Genomic DNA, 17148 nt, shown 5'->3' with positions numbered 1-17148 from the left:
CCACCGTCAAACATGGAGGTGGAAACATTATGCTTTGGGGGTGTTTTTCTGCTAAGGGGACAGGACAACTCAATCAAAGGGACGATGGACGGGGCGCCATGTACCGTCAAATCTTGGGTGAGAACCTCCTTCCCTCAGCCAGGGCATTGAAAATGGGTCGTGGATGGGTATTCCAGCATGACAATGACCCAAAACACACGGCCAAGGCAACAAAGGAGTGGCTCAAGAAGAAGCACATTAAGCACATCCTGGAGTGGCCTAGCCAGTCTCCAGACCTTAATCCCATAGAAAATCTGTGGAGGGAGCTGAAAGTTCGAGTTGCCAAACGTCAGCCTCGAAACCTTAATGACTTGGAGAAGATCTGCAAAGAGGAGTGGGACAAAATCCCTCCTGAGATGTGTGCAAACCTGGTGGCCAACTACAAGAAACGTCTGACCTCTGTGATTGCCAACAAGGGTTTTGCCACCAAGTACTAAGTCATGTTTTGCAGAGGGGTCAAATACTTATTTCCCTCATTAAAATTCAAATCAATTTATAACATTTTTGACATGCGTTTTTCTGGATTTTCTTGTTGTTATTCTGTGTCTCACTGTTCAAATAAACCTACTATTAAAATTATAGACTGATCATTTCTTTGTCAGTGGGCAAACGTACAAAATCAGCAGGGGATCAAATACTTTTTTCCCTCACTGTATATGTAACTCATTTTAAAATTCAGACATCCATCAGTTAAGGAACAGGAACAGTTAACATCTATAAAAGTGGAAAAACTCTTTAAACATCACCTACTGTATATTAGATGTGATTATTGGTTTAATTACCCTCCTTTATACCCAGCTGATCTCATACAGGACAAAATGTATTTAAGAGAACCTCATCATTTTTTAGTCTTATTTTTTCCCAGTCTCGTAATAATAATAATAATAATAATAATAATAATAATAATAATAATAATAATAATAATAATAATAATAATAATTTCCCCACTACTATTAAACTGTACTCCTGGCAGTACACATCTTTGGATGTTTGACAGTGGTAATAAATAGAAATTTAATAAAATATTAAACACATAGCAAAAGATATACTGAAGGTCAGTTCAGTATTTCAAACTATAGCCTTACTGTAGCCATGCATGCTCTCAGAATTCCTGCATTTGGGTTAAATTGTAACCTACATGACTATTTACATCTATTTGGCTAACTCTAATGTTGTGTACATTTAATGAGTTTGTAGCAGACACATGTAAGATTTATGTATTAAATTTTTGTCTAGGGTGTATGGTTTTTGAGAATCTAAACAAAAAGTAAAAACTATTACAATCCCCTTCCTACTAACACTGGTATGCAATACTAATAAGTTAACAGGCCCTATGTTGTATATCAACTTGAATCTTTTTCAAGTTGAATTATGTGTATGCTTCTTAAATTGGAGAGAATTTTTCCATACAAAAGTAAGACTGAAAACTCCTATGCAATTTTAGTGATCCTCACAGTATGTTCTTGTCTCTCTAACATTTAAAATCATCAGCAACTTAACACTGAAAAATACAAGAAAGCCTTAGTATTTTTCCTTTCCTCAATCCACAACATATTCCTTTCTCAGTCGATCTGAGCAATAGCCCAATCACTGGCCGGCATTCTTCTCCAAACCGTTCACATGGAACTAGTTAGAACAAAATTCCTTCCATGAAGAAAATATCTGGCACAAATTTAATGCAAAATCATAAATGGGAGGTCTCATCATATCCTGTCTCATTTTCACCCATTTTATGTCTTCCTTTCTTCTTGTGTTTTTGACTTCTGTACAAAGGGAAAGGGAGTCCTTTAAGGCATCTCCTTTTTCAATAAAGGAACAAATGATTTTGGTTTCTATTTGGCAAAGACAGAATGGGATTTACTCTTTCTGTGTGGATGGATCTAAAGGACAGTCTTAGAAAAGTCTTTCTTGTATTTTTGTGTTGTGTATTTTGGCAGGCAAGTCTAGGTCTGTAAATGCTCTGTAAATGTGCACACATCAACAGTCCACATCTGCTCATATGTTAAATAAACATGTTAAAAGAAGCAATATGCTGAATCAAACAGTCATCTATTAGAAAACAAACTTGTTGAATTTTGGATTGACATTGACTTTTTTTTTCTGACTAAACAAATCCACTGATGGTAGACCTAAGAGGTCACTTCCATATTAACGACAACATATAACATGTCAGTATAAAATAATACCACATCACCTACTGTATATTAGATGTGATTATTGGTTTAATTACCGTCCTTTATACCCAGCTGAGCTCATACGGCAAAATGTATTGAAGTGAACAGATCATTTTCTAATCTTATTATTTTTTTCCAGTCTTGTACAAAGCAGAGAGGTTTGTTTGTTCAATAATGCTGTTACACTATAAGTCAAAGAATATAACTGCACACTGGATGTAGAGGCACAGTCTGATTGATGGAAAGCTGGAAAGCATTAGCCTATGACATGTAACATACTTTACTGTACAATGAAGGGTAAATAATATGAATGCTGGTAATATAAAATCCAGCGAAACCTAATGCTAACTCTTTGCTAAGAGCATAATCTTAAAAAAGAAAAAAAAAACCATCATGTATAAAAAGCTTTTATGTAGCTTTGTGAAATTCTCCATACTACACATTGGTACTTTACCTTCTGCAACAATGACTATATTGATATGTCCATTCACAGTTTGTTTCCAATTTAGTTTGGCCCGTCTTTTAGTTATTTTATGAATCCTCCCCAATTCAGCATGCCAAGCTCAATTTGAAGCCCCTCCACTGCCACTGACCATGACCTATTTCACCACAAATAAAGACCAAAGTCAGCAAGAGACCTAATTAAGTTCACAGCAAGTCTTGATTAGGGTGGGCACAATAATGATTCTAACAATTACCAATCAATGAAATGCACAAACCAACCACTAGTTTCCCATGATCTTATTTTTCACAAGTAATAGCAGGTGTGGTTGCTAGAGAGAAGACTCTGAACTTTCTTTCATAGACAAAATTTTTATCCACCTTTATACCAGTTAGTCTGCCAGGTCTTTGGGATCTTTGGTTTTCTATAAAAGCAGTAGTTCTTAACATATTCTTCTCCTCCACTGAATACAAGAAGACTATTTATTATTGACTGTAACATACTGAAAAATCCTCACATATACAATTTTGCTTATTATTTATTTAAAAATTATCCAAAAAATTACAGCCAGTTGGAGTAGTTCATTTGTATAATAGTTTTGCTTGATTTTATTTGATTATATTTACAATACATATAGTGTATTTCATGTAAAACCATGGGGTCTGTGAGCTCATGCATGTGGAACAGGATAGTAGCACTTTCCTCTGAGTGTGTTACACTGCCCTGTGACACATCATTAGCAGCAACTCGTAAAGCTGCAGAGGTTGGCTTCACCTGTCTTGGAGAAAGCATGTGGTAGTCCTCATCCTCCCTAGTTGGCAGCTGTTGTGTGATAGGAGAGATTTAGCACGTGGTGGGAATTGCCAAATGACCAAATTGCAGAGAAAATGGGGGAAAATTGTGGATGTAGTAAAAATTAAGCACAGTACGGAAAGTTTCTTGAGAAACAGGACATTTCTGACAAAATTCCTTTCTCAGCTGTGTAAGAAAAGTGCTTCTGACACTGTAGGAGCTGATATATTGTGGAAAAGAATAGATATGAAACATCTATCCCATTCAAAATGCATAATTTAAAATTTAAGGGAAATTATTACAAGACAGTTAGTAGTTGTACTACTCACTCTTTCTAACAAATAGCAAAAGAAAAAATTGTGCTCTTTATCCTTCCTTGGGTATACTAAATATTTATTAAGATGTACCCACAGTGAACTCTCACTAGACAAGGGCACTGCTCTTTTTTTGAAATTGCACATGAAGTCCAAATAACATAAGCATCCCGGCACAAAATCTATCTTAACCCCTGTCCATGTGATCATGTTAAGGCCATCTAATCACATTTAAGATCTACATGGAGAATAGACCTTTCATCTTACAACCAAGTTAACAAGATAGGATTCTTGAGAAGCATTGCATACATTCCTGAAAGGAGAAAAAATAATGAACCTTTCTTCCTCAAACTTTAGAGGCAGGGGATAAAAGAGGTGAAAGTTCTTGCCTGACAGTATGTTGATGAAACAAGAAATTGCAAGCAGATTTTTTTTTGTCTTGGAAGGACGTGACTAGTTATGGTGGTGAGGAGGAAGCACTGTAAGAGATTTATGAACACTGAAGTCAGAGGCTACAGCTAGGCCAAGCGTTTTTTTCCACTCTCCAGGAAGTTCAAGTTGTTCAGGTAGGACATACTAGATTCTTGCCAAATGGGTAATTAATTAGTCTTCCTGATGAGGTGATATTTACACAGATGGATCTCTTCTCTTTGAACTGGCTACCCTTTTACCTTGGTATTTCCTCACACCAGTGCTTGCTGGCAGACACCTAAATGGGCTATCACCTCCTGTTTTGTTCTGTGTGTGTTCCCCATGTCCACAAGCCAAGAATAACTTCACAAGGTCCCCCCATGAGTATTTGTCAGAACATGTCTCACTTACATAGACTTGAACGTTTTAATTGTGTAACTGTAAATTGCTGATGATAATTTAAATGTATTTGACTGGAAGCATCCCTTAATCCATGATGTATGAGAAGGGAAAAAGCATGAAAACAAGACAGAATGACATCAGGGACAATGTGTAGTTAGATTCGAAAGAGTGAGTAAGTGAATCTTTTTGGTCATTATTTTTTTTATATATATTGTGTGTTTTACTTTAAACAGTCGTGAGTTGTGAGTCATATTTTCAACTGCATGCATGCCAAAACCTGATATGTGCTCCATAAGCCAATGAATCCTGACCAAGATTCACTCCTCTCTCAGTATGTGAATTAGCAGATCTTTCACCAAATATGGCAAATTCTCCTTTTTTTTTTTTTTTTTTTTTTTTTTTTTTTTAGGAGCTTGGTTGGGCTCATTTAGTCAGAGCTGGAGATTTCTAGTGTTTCAGCACATTCAAGAGTAGTCTATGCTGGAGTGGCTGAGAAATAAATTATTTTGCTAAACACAAAGAGGCAATTCCTGTTAGCTATTTATTTATTTTTTATTTTACAATGCTCAAGCTGTTTGTCTGTTTCAGACCAGGTTGTCTGTCTGTTTTAGATCAGGTTGCACATTTAGGCAAAATGGTCAGTGCATCTGAACGAATCATTCATCTGAACAATCTAAAATCATTTTAGTCATGGAAAAAAAATTTAACAGATTTCACCACTAATTCTTTAACTTAATCTATTTATTAAAAATGGATCTGAGGCAGATGTACAGTGATTTTCTTTTATGTTATTACAAATACAAAACTACACAATATACATCATGCATATTTTAAACATTAGTCAACTTTCTATTAGCATGTTATTAGTATGTTGAGACGCTATAATAAATAATGTCCTGTAATTCAAAATAATATAGGGGTGAGCCTTATATACTATACGTTAAAGCATGGATCATGCTAGTCTTTTACTGGTAAAGTGCACAGCTTCCTAGAGTTTAACATGCTGTTAAGCTTTTCTTCACTTTCTAAGAGTTCATATATTGAAACATGGCTTTCCTAAGCTCCTGGTTCCTGAACACTTCATCAAAGTGGATATCTTTTTCCTTCCACTGATGAAGTACAAAATACATCCCAATAAATCATTCTCTCTGATCTCTCTGGAATTCCTGTGAAGATTGTAACTTTCACACAACTGAGGTTTCCAAAATATGGAAACAGTAGCTTGCACTGCACTCCCAAAGAAAGCACTGAATGATATTTCCAGTGCATTTATTTTTAGAGAGGGAGGTAGTGGGAATTCAGAAATATTCTCCTGATCTTTTAAACATTTGAAAATGACTGATTTTAACTGAGACCATATGATTAATTATTTGTGGACCACACACACACACACACACACACACACACACACACACACACACACACACACACACACACAGTAATTACCGTGTAATAACTGGGTATAATTATGTAGTTGGCTGTTTGAGGAAAATGTCTTTGATAACAAAATGGGGACCATAGCTAATACAATAAAATTAATTTCTTAAGGATGTCTTTGCATTAGTAGTAAAACTTACACTGAAATTGATTGTAATTGAAATAATGATACATTAGAGAAAAGATGAACAGTTCCATTTGCTAGGGGGTTATAATGGTGCAAAGTTTCTACTGTACAAAATTCTTTGTATATTAATCAATTATATAAATGTGTTAAAGCATAAAAATGCTAAACTCTGCCTTGTTGTGCTCATACAAAGCCACCATATTTGTTCTTCTTGGGTCATGAGACAAGCTTCAGTCAGAGTCTATAGCTTATGTATGTCATGTATATGCACCATTATCTGTGCTTACTGAAAAAAAACATCAATTTCAGTTTTGCATCCAATCAAGTTAATGAATGTAAAAAGAAACTATCAAGAATTGTGCCAATTCATCATTCGTGGTGATCCTCTCATGCTACACAATCTATGCAGCACTAGAGCTATCTGTGTATGTGTGAATATGGATAAAACTCTGGACTGCAGTGTGGAAGCCCCTGGCCCTACCTCAGTAAAGTTTTCAATATGCTGGAGTAAGCAAAAGCTTGTATAAAATGAGGTGTTTTAGATGACTCTCTAGAAGGCATGACATACTGGTTATTTAATTCATTATCAAACTACATACACTTACTGAACACGGACAAGACAAGACCAGACAAGCTGGTTTGAGTATTTCTATAACTTCTGATCTCCTGGGATTTCCACAGTCTCTAGAGATTACTCCAGTGAGCATCAGTTCTGTGGACAGAAATGCCTTGTTGATGAGAGAGGTCAATGGAGAATAGCCAGACTGGTTTTTAGCTGACAAAAAGGCTGCAGTAACAGAGATAACCACTCTGTACAATTGTGTCAAGAAAAGCATCTCAGAATGCACAACATGTTAAACCTTGAGGAGGATGGGCTACAACAGCAGAAGACCATGTTGAGTTCCACTTCTGTCAGCCAAGAACAGAAAGCTGAGGCTGCAGAGGGAACAGGCTCACCAAAACTGGACAGCTGAAGACTGGAAAAACGTAGCCTGGTCTGATGAATCTCAATTTCTGCTGAGGCACACAGATGGTAAATTCAGAATTTGACGTCAACAGCATGAATCAATGGACCCAACCTGCCTTGTGTCAACAGTCCAGGCTGGTGGAGGTGATGTAATTGTGTGGGAAATGTTTTCCTGGCAAACTTTGGCAAAATTTTTCCCATCTTTTAATGGCTACTTCCAGCATGATAATGCAGCATGTCACAAAGCAAAAGTCGTCTCAAATTGGTTTCATGAAAATGACCAGTGTCATTTTGTCACCAAATATTCAGTGTCCTTCAGTGGCCTTCCTAGTCACTAGATCTAAATCCAATGTAACACCTTTGGGATGTGGTAAATTGGGAGATTCACAGCATGAAAGTGGACCAGAATCTCAAAGGAATGTTTCCAACATCTTGTGGAATCCATGCCACGAAGAACTGAGGCTGTTTTAAGAGCAAAGGGAGGGCCTACCAAGTATTAGTATAGTGTTCCTAATAAAATGCTCAGTGAGTCTAGTGTTAGTCATGCATATAAGAAGCAAACATTGAAGGATGTTTGTTAAGCAAAACAACATAGTTGCTTTAACATGAAAATCATCTACTACTAGTTTTAGTTAATTAATGAAAGTTCCTTTTCACAGGAAAATGTTATTATTTAAAGCTGTAATAGTTAAACATTTATTTTACTTTTTTACTTGAGTTAATTTACTTTTTCATTGGATACTCCTTCTTGGTCTTAAAAATCTAATCAGGTGGAAATGATTACCAATCAAAACACAATATGATTTGACACCCCAATAGTTTCATGCTAGAAGATTTTTGTGGTGTGATGCTATTCCTTATAAGCAATGCTGAAATGAAAGTGTGAAATTTATAGTCTGTTGAAGATGGAACATATGAGGATGAGGAATGCCTTAACAGGGATTGCTGAGCATGTGAAAAAACTGCTAAAGGATTACTGCTGCCAAAGTACCAACAAAGCACATTCATGATTTTGATAATAAAAAAAAAATGGGGAAAAAATTAATAACATAGCAGTTTGCAGACAAAACACACAAAATCTGCTTTTGATGGATTGATTCTGTTCTTGAGGCAAACTTAAGCTGGTGATTAATCTCATACAAAATTTGTTAAATTGCGCTGAGTATGACAAATTATCCTCTTAATGTTGTAGTTTGTATTTGTGTAATTAAATACACATCACAATCAAAATATAATTATGAATTTGCAACTGTGTTTAAAAAATACCAGACAGGCTGAACCAGTTACACAGGGAAAGAGAATAAACAGATTTACATTACATGGCCAAAATTTGAGTTTCCTCTGGTTTTTCCAGGTCATTCCAACCTCCCAAAACATGCTGATAGGTGAATTCTGACCAGTTTTCCTAGTATAGACTCATTTGGATCCAAATGACCCTGACTGGGATGAAGCACTTACAGGTAGATGAATGAATGATAAATGATATAGCTTTGTCAATCATAGATATAGCAGTACTGAATCTATAGATGAGGAGTCTATCAGCCAGAGCTGATGTAGAGCTTTGTGGAACTTGTAGTGTTTGGGTGTATTGGCTTAAAACTATGAAGCCAATGTACCCAAACACTACATGTGATGATGTGGTTGTGGGCACTATATGTATCAACAGGAGAAGGCGACAGCTTTGGAAAGAATGTTTGCAGAAGGAAATGTGTTAGTCTGGTTCTCAAGTTTTATTTTATAAAACCTGGAGACTTCACAGTTCTCAGCCCCCAACAATGACAACTATTTCAGTTGAACTACATTCTGTTTAACAAAGTGTAACTCACAGTGATTGACACTATTTGACTTTTACGCCTATACAAGAGTCTAGACATGGCCCCTGCACCCAGTACCCCCAACCTCTTCATCAAGGGAGAAAACATAATAAAAAGAAGGTAACACACAGTATCTGAAAGCATAATGACACATTATACATAGAAGGTATGGGGAAGTCAAACTTGCTGTATAGGCCAAAATGATTTTGCAATGATTTACAATGGAAAGAAAATCATTTTTTATTATTTTTCTCAGTCTTATAGAACAAAGGTTTACAGAATTTCTTGTAATATTAAATAAAGGTTAAAATTATTATGTAGTACACTAATAAACATTGCCTGGAATGCTACAGACATAAGGGAGCTGAGAGGATCACTATAAAATCTAGACTAAAATGAATGTACTATACATTCCACTTCTTGTACATGGATCACAGTACAGTGATAATCCACAGTAATTTACATTGCTGAAAAATTTGTGATTTATAGTCTAATTGAACAACAACTTTAGCAAGCCTTAGGAAATCTACTTAGGATATTTTACTATGAAACAATCAAAATTCCCACTCCTATAAAATTTAGACTTACATTTTTTCCAACAGATTTCCTCAGGAGTGACTAAAGGCTAAAAATAAAATGTCTCTGGACTAGATTGTTATTTTCCTGATCAGAAAAAAAACCCTGGACATTTTTGCAGTATTTCCCTTTTACATCTACACTCATCACAATATCTGTAGTGGATTTATAAACTTTAGCAGTAATTTGGTTAAAGTGAATAGGAAAGCGGGTCAAAGTGTCCATGTGAACTAAACCTTGTCTTCTAAACTATGTTTAAGTAAAATATTCTTCAAGGCATGTTTGGTATCAATCTAATCCATATTTCATGGTGAGCAATGTGGTGACATCATAAATAGCATATAGGTTTAGGAGCTAACATTTACATTATACAGTATACAGTACACACGTTTGAAAGACACCTCTGACAAGATAAGAGGCTAATACTTGCAAGTTTAAAGAAAACCTCTGACAAGTAAATAGAAAAGGTCTAGGATTGCATGTCGATAGAAACCTCAGAGCTAACAATAATTGTTTAATAAATAGGCTATATAAAAGCTTCTGATATAGGAACACCATTTTATAATGAAAGCTTAACATGAAGCTGTTTTAGATTAAATACAATTGGAACACTGAAATATTAGAGCTTTAACTAGAAGATTATTCTTTGGAGTCAGATCTTTAATTAAATGTAAGTGTGGAGTCAGCTATTTAAATCATAAAGCTAAGACAATACATTTAACCTTCAGCTGCTCCTATTTTTGTTCTTGGTCATGGGAGAGCTGCATACTAAGATAATATCACTTTATATTTTAGTCCTACACATCATACCCATAATTATTCCATGTTCCAGGTTTCTTCTGCTTCCTGGCCTTTCCATCAACCTTACATAACAAAACATTTGCCAAGCTGTGGATGTTAACATATAGACAACAAATTCCTTAGTGATGAATTAACTTGTAAAGTGAACAGGGATGTCCAGATGGTTTTGAGTAGGTGTGAATTCAGCACTGAGGATTTTGTTGTACACTCGCGAGTACCACAGTGACAGTGTTTCACAGGAGATAAGTTTGTGCTAGGCACACACTAAATATGTGTCTACAAACCCCTGGAATCAGAAGGCATAGCACTGGTATTTGGATATGGAAACAAAAAGAAATAAATCATTTAACTTATAGAATACATCCCCAGAATTAATCCATAATTCATAGTAGATACTGAATAATATACCGTACATTTAATGTTAATTTAACAAAGAATATACCACAGTGCTTTTAAAAGGATCAGTTCTGATTGTTCAGAAAATGTTGACTAATTTTATATAACAGCAGCGCTACAATATTTCCAACTACAAGGTTTATATTATAGAGCTCGTTTTAAAACACTATTGTTGTAAAATTATCAGGAATATGTTTCAGAGACACCAGGTAAACCAAAACTGGTCATCTGAACTGTGTTTAATTACAGGATTCCTCAGGGCATGTTTGGTATAATTTTTTTAAATCCATATTTCATGGTGAACTATGTGGTGATTTCATAAATACCATATAGGTTTAGGAAACACATTTACAATTAATTAGTTAATTAATTTTTAATCTAAAACCATTAAAAAGTAAATGTACTACAGTTGTCACTGTGCACTTTGTTTAAAGATTCAAGCATGGGTGAATGGGGTCAGTTTGAAAATGGTGTTGTATCTTCTAAATGAATGTGCTGTAAAATAAATGGAGCGGGAATCAGAATTCAGCTCATGGGCATTTTGTAGAAGCTCTAAGCCAGTCATCCAGTTTGGAATAAAGTATGGATATGCGATTGAAGATCAGAATAGAAATCAAAATAGTCAAAGGAATGCTAATTACAGTAGAAATCAAACACCATTAATTGTATGGTTTCAGCATTTTTATATGTTCTCCTTCCCCTCCTTTAAAACCATTCCCTCTCCAATTCTCTGCAAGACATGCGGAAGGATGAAAACTGTGAGAAAAACCAACACATTTGGGAACAAGAAAAAACATTAACCTGTCAGATATAAAACTGCAGACTGGTCTTTTTTAGCCACTTCTGCTCTCTTAATTCAAGCCAGAATCATGTGAGGAAAAAAAAACCTTTAAGGAATTCATTAGATAATAACCAAGCATCGAAAGATAATAAACAGCATACTAGTTATGAGCATAGACCAATGAATTTCTCATTTAAACACACAAATCAATTTAGACACACAAATATGTGATATCAGTGTTTTATAGACTGGATTTAAGGAATTCTCATAGTTCACTTATCATAAGTAGTGTCTGAGATTTCATTTCATGCCTTTTTGATTACATCACATTTGATTGCATGCCTCTTTGGTTTACAGAGTGATACATGATAAACACTTGCCAGTGGAATAAATGTATTGCTAATAACATATAAAATAGCAAATTGTAGGGGACAGTGGCAAGAAAAAATCAGAACAATGGGGGAAATAAAAATGCATTCATACACTGGAATGTAGGAAAAACATCCTTATATCCCATTTCTTTAGTATATCACAGGTTAGCTTTCAAGCTAGTAATGAGCGTAGCATAAGACATAATGTTAAGAATTAAAATACAGAAGACTGAAAAATTCTAGCTAAATTATACAATAATCTAATGAGTTTTCCTACATTGTAGTCAAGCATATTTGAAATAAAAATATAATCTTTAAGCACCTAGTTGTATGTTAGCTAGCTTGCAAAGATTAACTGCTTGCTTCTGCATAATATTTTTTATATTATACAGTGGGCATTTGGACATTTGTATCGCAGAAATTTAATGCCACTACATCAATTTGGCTTCTACTTGTCATTTTCATGACCCATTAGGAGTATCTCTAACTAATTCTGCATCAGGTAAGCAACCTCCCAGACATCGAATCCCAAAGAATGGACTCATTTTGGGGTTAATATGAATGAATCATCAACATGAATCTACATGAAGCATAAAATCCCATGCACATCAAATTATTATTTTTTTAATAATTTTTTTTCTTCTTATGATCACATTATATCCCCTGTCTCAAATTCTCATGGGTTCTCTGCTAAGTTTACTATAGACTGCTATATGAAGAATGATGGTGGTGTGTTCATTTGGGAGGAGTTTCAACTCCTGCCAGTTTAATTTGTCTTGGATTATACTTGTTGAAGGTCAACTCAAGTCCGTGGATGAGTCAGAATTAGGAATATGCTTATTGTATATTTCATTAGTTAACATTATAAAACCCTGAACCTCAGCATTTGTTTGAATGTTAAGTCAATATAAAGGAACAAAAATTCAATTAAAGCTTGATGTTAATAACTTACTAAACTCTGGTCTCCAGGTGTTAATACTGGAACTGGAATACTGTCAACCACAATAATTTTCATGTGTTGGTTCATTTTGATAATTGTGCTTCATTTTATTCATTGGTGGTATAAACATTGGTTAATGCTTATTTGGTTTATTATTAAAGAAAAACATTAAATCATACATGTTAGTTGATTTTGAAATGTTAGTTATTGTTTATTAACACCTGTTGAACCTTAATGTATTTTTTTTATTGAAAAACAGACGTGTAGGATCTTTTCTCACATATATGGACATGAGACTAGTGTCAGTTTCATTTGTATAAGCAGGGTGAGCAAATGTTTTGACCTGTCTGTGAAAGGAGACTGCTTTATGTGCACAATCTCACCGACTTATCAGTCCATATCTCAGACTAATGTCTCTCCATGAAAAATACTGCGTCTGTCTGTGAGAAGACAAACACCAAGAGGAAGAGACACATTAACAGCCGCACTCAAAGTCCTGCCAAGTGTCGCTGAGCATAACACTCAGAGCCAGACTGTAATGCTGCACTTCTGACCTCTGTTTCCTGTTTCCTGCCCCAAGAGAGCTGTGAGACAATTTAGGGAAATCATTTTGAATTGGGATAGCATAAGGAAAAGGCCCAAGCAGGAGGCCACAGGGGAGAGGGAGACTCACTATTGAATTATTCCAAAATTAATGCTAATGTGCATGTGGTTAATAGAGTACAGATTTCATAATCTCTCTCTCTCTCTCTCTCTCTCTCTCTCTCTCTCTCTCTCTCTCTCTCTCTCTCTCTCTAAATTGGAACCATCAAAAGTGTGTAACTTGACTTACACATTTCAAACACAGGCAAATGATACAGGCATACATATGTTATATTGCATATATTAACAGATGACAGGTGTAAATGAAGATGGGGAGAAGGTGCTGTTGTGGAGCACAGAGGACAGCAGGTGCGATGTTGAACCTTGATAGGCTTAGGTAAAAAAAGACATATTAAAAGTATAGAAAAAGCCCCTGAATGTGTGCTCTATATTCAAGGCAAGCCATGCATTTTGCCATGTTCAGAAAAGGGTGTATTATTTAGTAATTGTTTTTTAATAGTTTTTTCCCCCTTTGGCGTAAATTGCTATAATCATGTCAGTAAAAAAAAAGTTTTACAACATGTCTAAACCTGCTATCTTGCAGGTCCTTGATTTCTTTGCATTCTTGATTTCATCTAATGGAATGGAAAACAGATTGTGATGAATCTCAATTTACATCGTCAGGCTAGCTGACACATGATGCTTTCTGAAGTGGTCCATTTTCCTGTTTGAAGGGAGCATTTCTCCCCTTCTTTCCTGAGGGTATGTAATAGATTTTGTAGGAATTTTATGGTCAGTCAAAGCTTTCCACTATTTTTAAAGCCATTCTCTTGACTTTATGATTTAAGAGTGTAAACCTGAGATGAAGCATACTGTTGTTCAATCATGTTACCTAAGTGTATGACTACCTCTTTGCCCCTAAATAAACCGCTGCAGATGCACATCGCATAAAGCACTGATGTAGTAAAGGAACTCAAAGCAAATGCCTGAAGTTCATGGTGACAGATTAAGAGTAGACATCTGCTTCCATGGTTAAATGATTGTTCGTGACAATGTTTTTTTTTAGAAATACATGAGAAATGTATTATTTTACCGTTTAACAACAGTGTTTTACTAACCTGTTTATGTATACATATTTTAATGTCCATATAAAATCACCACAGGGAATAGCACCATCCATTTCAGTTTACATTAGATTATGATAAGGATTTCCCAACATTGATACCATAGCAAACAATGTTTTAAATATATATTGTTCTATACTATTGGCTTAATTTCATTAACTACAATCATTTGGCCACTTGATGTGTCACATGGCCATATTTCTTCTGCCAAGTGATATCAGAATATATATTTAGATTATTTTCTGGCAAAGACACATGATAAACTAATAAAAACGAACCCAGACACTTCTTACTTCTTGAAAACAGTAAAAGTTTTAATTCTGTTGAATTTTTAACTTTCTGTTGAATTATGATGTCAAACTAGCCGCTATGACTCTGTTGTCAAGTAACCTTCATAAAGGCATACATTACTTATTCAACATCTATTTACATGTAATAAAACTACTGTATGCAGCCATTTGATGGCAAAGTCAGTGACAAATTCATGTGGCTATGCAGTAGACTAGCTAGGCATCTAACTGGCAACATATATGACAGAATAAATAAGTCAACTCCTTCTCATCTCTGAATCTTTCAATTCTGGTGCACCACTTCCCATTTTTGCTTGCTTGCCTCCCAACATTCAAGATTTTTCTTTTTGCTTGACCGCTGGTAATGGCCCATAGCAAACAGGGGTTGGCATTAGGGATTATTCTCCATGTTCAAATTCCTTTTATAATATCTCTGGTTTACTGCTGGCTTTATACCACATTTTTTCATTTACTGACTCCACAGTGCTACTTAATTTTTAGGCTACATGTAGTATATTTGACTCTTAGCTTTAACACAGGATGTATATATGCACTGTCTTACCTCCCTCTCTCTGCCAACACACACACACACACACACACACACACACACACACACACACACACACACACACACACACACACACACACACACACGTTAGTTTTGGTCTTTGTTGTTATGTTGACAAATATCATCACACATAGTGAAGCGTGTGCTCCGAATGAATAAAAACTATGAATTCTGAATTTACAAGAAGGTTAAATTGGGTCACATAACCCATTGGATTTGAAACAATATACAAATGTGGCTTGAATCTGATTGGGGAAAAAAGTCAGGTATTTTTTGCCAGTTAGACTGCAGAAAATCACTCACTCTTCGGTAACCACTTTGTCCTTGTCAGGGTAACAGCAGATACATATCTTATGCTGGAAACACTGGGTGTGAGGTGGGAATACACCCTGGATGGGACGTCAGTTTAATGCAGCTGCAGAAAATCTTTCTTGCTAAATTCAGGTATACCAAGCTGCCTGTCTGAACATAGCATGATCTACCACCCTATTCTCCCCTGCATATTTTTTATACAATGTCACCATTAGAAGCATACTAACATGTTCCTTTTCCAAGTTATTAGATTTAATGGATTAGAGTAGAGAGGGAAGCAGGCACACATGTCTAATTTTTCTCATGAAACAACATGCTACTGTTATTTCAAGAGTTAGCTGCTACAGAATCCACTCACTCACTTTCAGTAAATTTCAGGGTAATGGTGGATCCAGAGCCTATCCCTGGAACATTGGGTGTGAGGAGTGAATACATCCTGGATGGAACACCAGTCTATCGCAGGGCAGCATGCACGCACATATTCAGTCACACGTTTATCTTAGCAAGTTCACCTATTGGCATGTTTTTGGGACGTGCGAAGAAACCCACATGGGCACACGGAGAACATGCATAGAAACAACAGTTACCATAGCTCAGGATCAAATGCAGGACTCTGGAGCTGGGCAGCAATAATACTTACTGTGCCACCATGACACTCTGCTACAACCATGACACCCTGCTAGAAACCAATTAAGACTGCACCACAGCTAGCTATATATCTTTCTGCTTTCAAATGAGAGCACCAGGGAAAGTTCACCAGGTAGCTACAGTGGCCAAAAATGAATGTGCACAGGCAGAAACTAACCAGTATACGACAAAAATGAGAAACCCAGTGTCTGTAAATTATGCAAATTAGTTTGCTTAACTGGTTAAATCTCAGTCCCTGATCAGTACAGGTTGTCCTCATACAAATTCCAGCAATGTTACCAGCATTACCTAATTGAAAAGGCTGAACATTTATCTTCAGACTTTTGACTTGAACTTCAGACTTGAACTTGCATTTTTCTTTTTTGGACGTATTTTTTTGGAACAGCTGTGTGGATTTTCACAGACCTCTAACTGTAGCTATGCATTGCACAGTGACTAATATTTGATATATTTATATATAAATTAATATTTATGGACATGGAGGACTTATATGTAATACTCTCTACTGCAATTTTCTTCTTATAGCTCACAGAAATTATAACAAATGAAAGGAATAAAAATAAGGCATGTTTAATATCAATCTAACCCAAGTGTATGCTTAAAAAAAAAAACCTCACAAGAAGGCTGATAACTGTATAGTGGCTGTACAGTTTGATTTTAATCACAGTGTGGAGGGCTGCTTTTGTAGAGCTGCCAGCTTTTGGTTATGTGATCTTTGGCCAATTTTTTTAATCAATATTTTTAATGATTGTGGAATGAGCAGAAAATACACCATTGACCTTTCTGATCATTAATGATAATCACAGCTACATTCTGTCATATTTATGCACACACAACCAT

This window comes from Ictalurus punctatus, chromosome 24 (assembly GCF_001660625.3).
Source record: "Ictalurus punctatus breed USDA103 chromosome 24, Coco_2.0, whole genome shotgun sequence".
In the NCBI taxonomy this organism is placed as follows: Eukaryota; Metazoa; Chordata; class Actinopteri; order Siluriformes; family Ictaluridae; genus Ictalurus; species Ictalurus punctatus.
The sequence above is the reverse complement of the archived record's forward strand: the minus strand, read 5'-3'. Positions refer to the sequence as shown.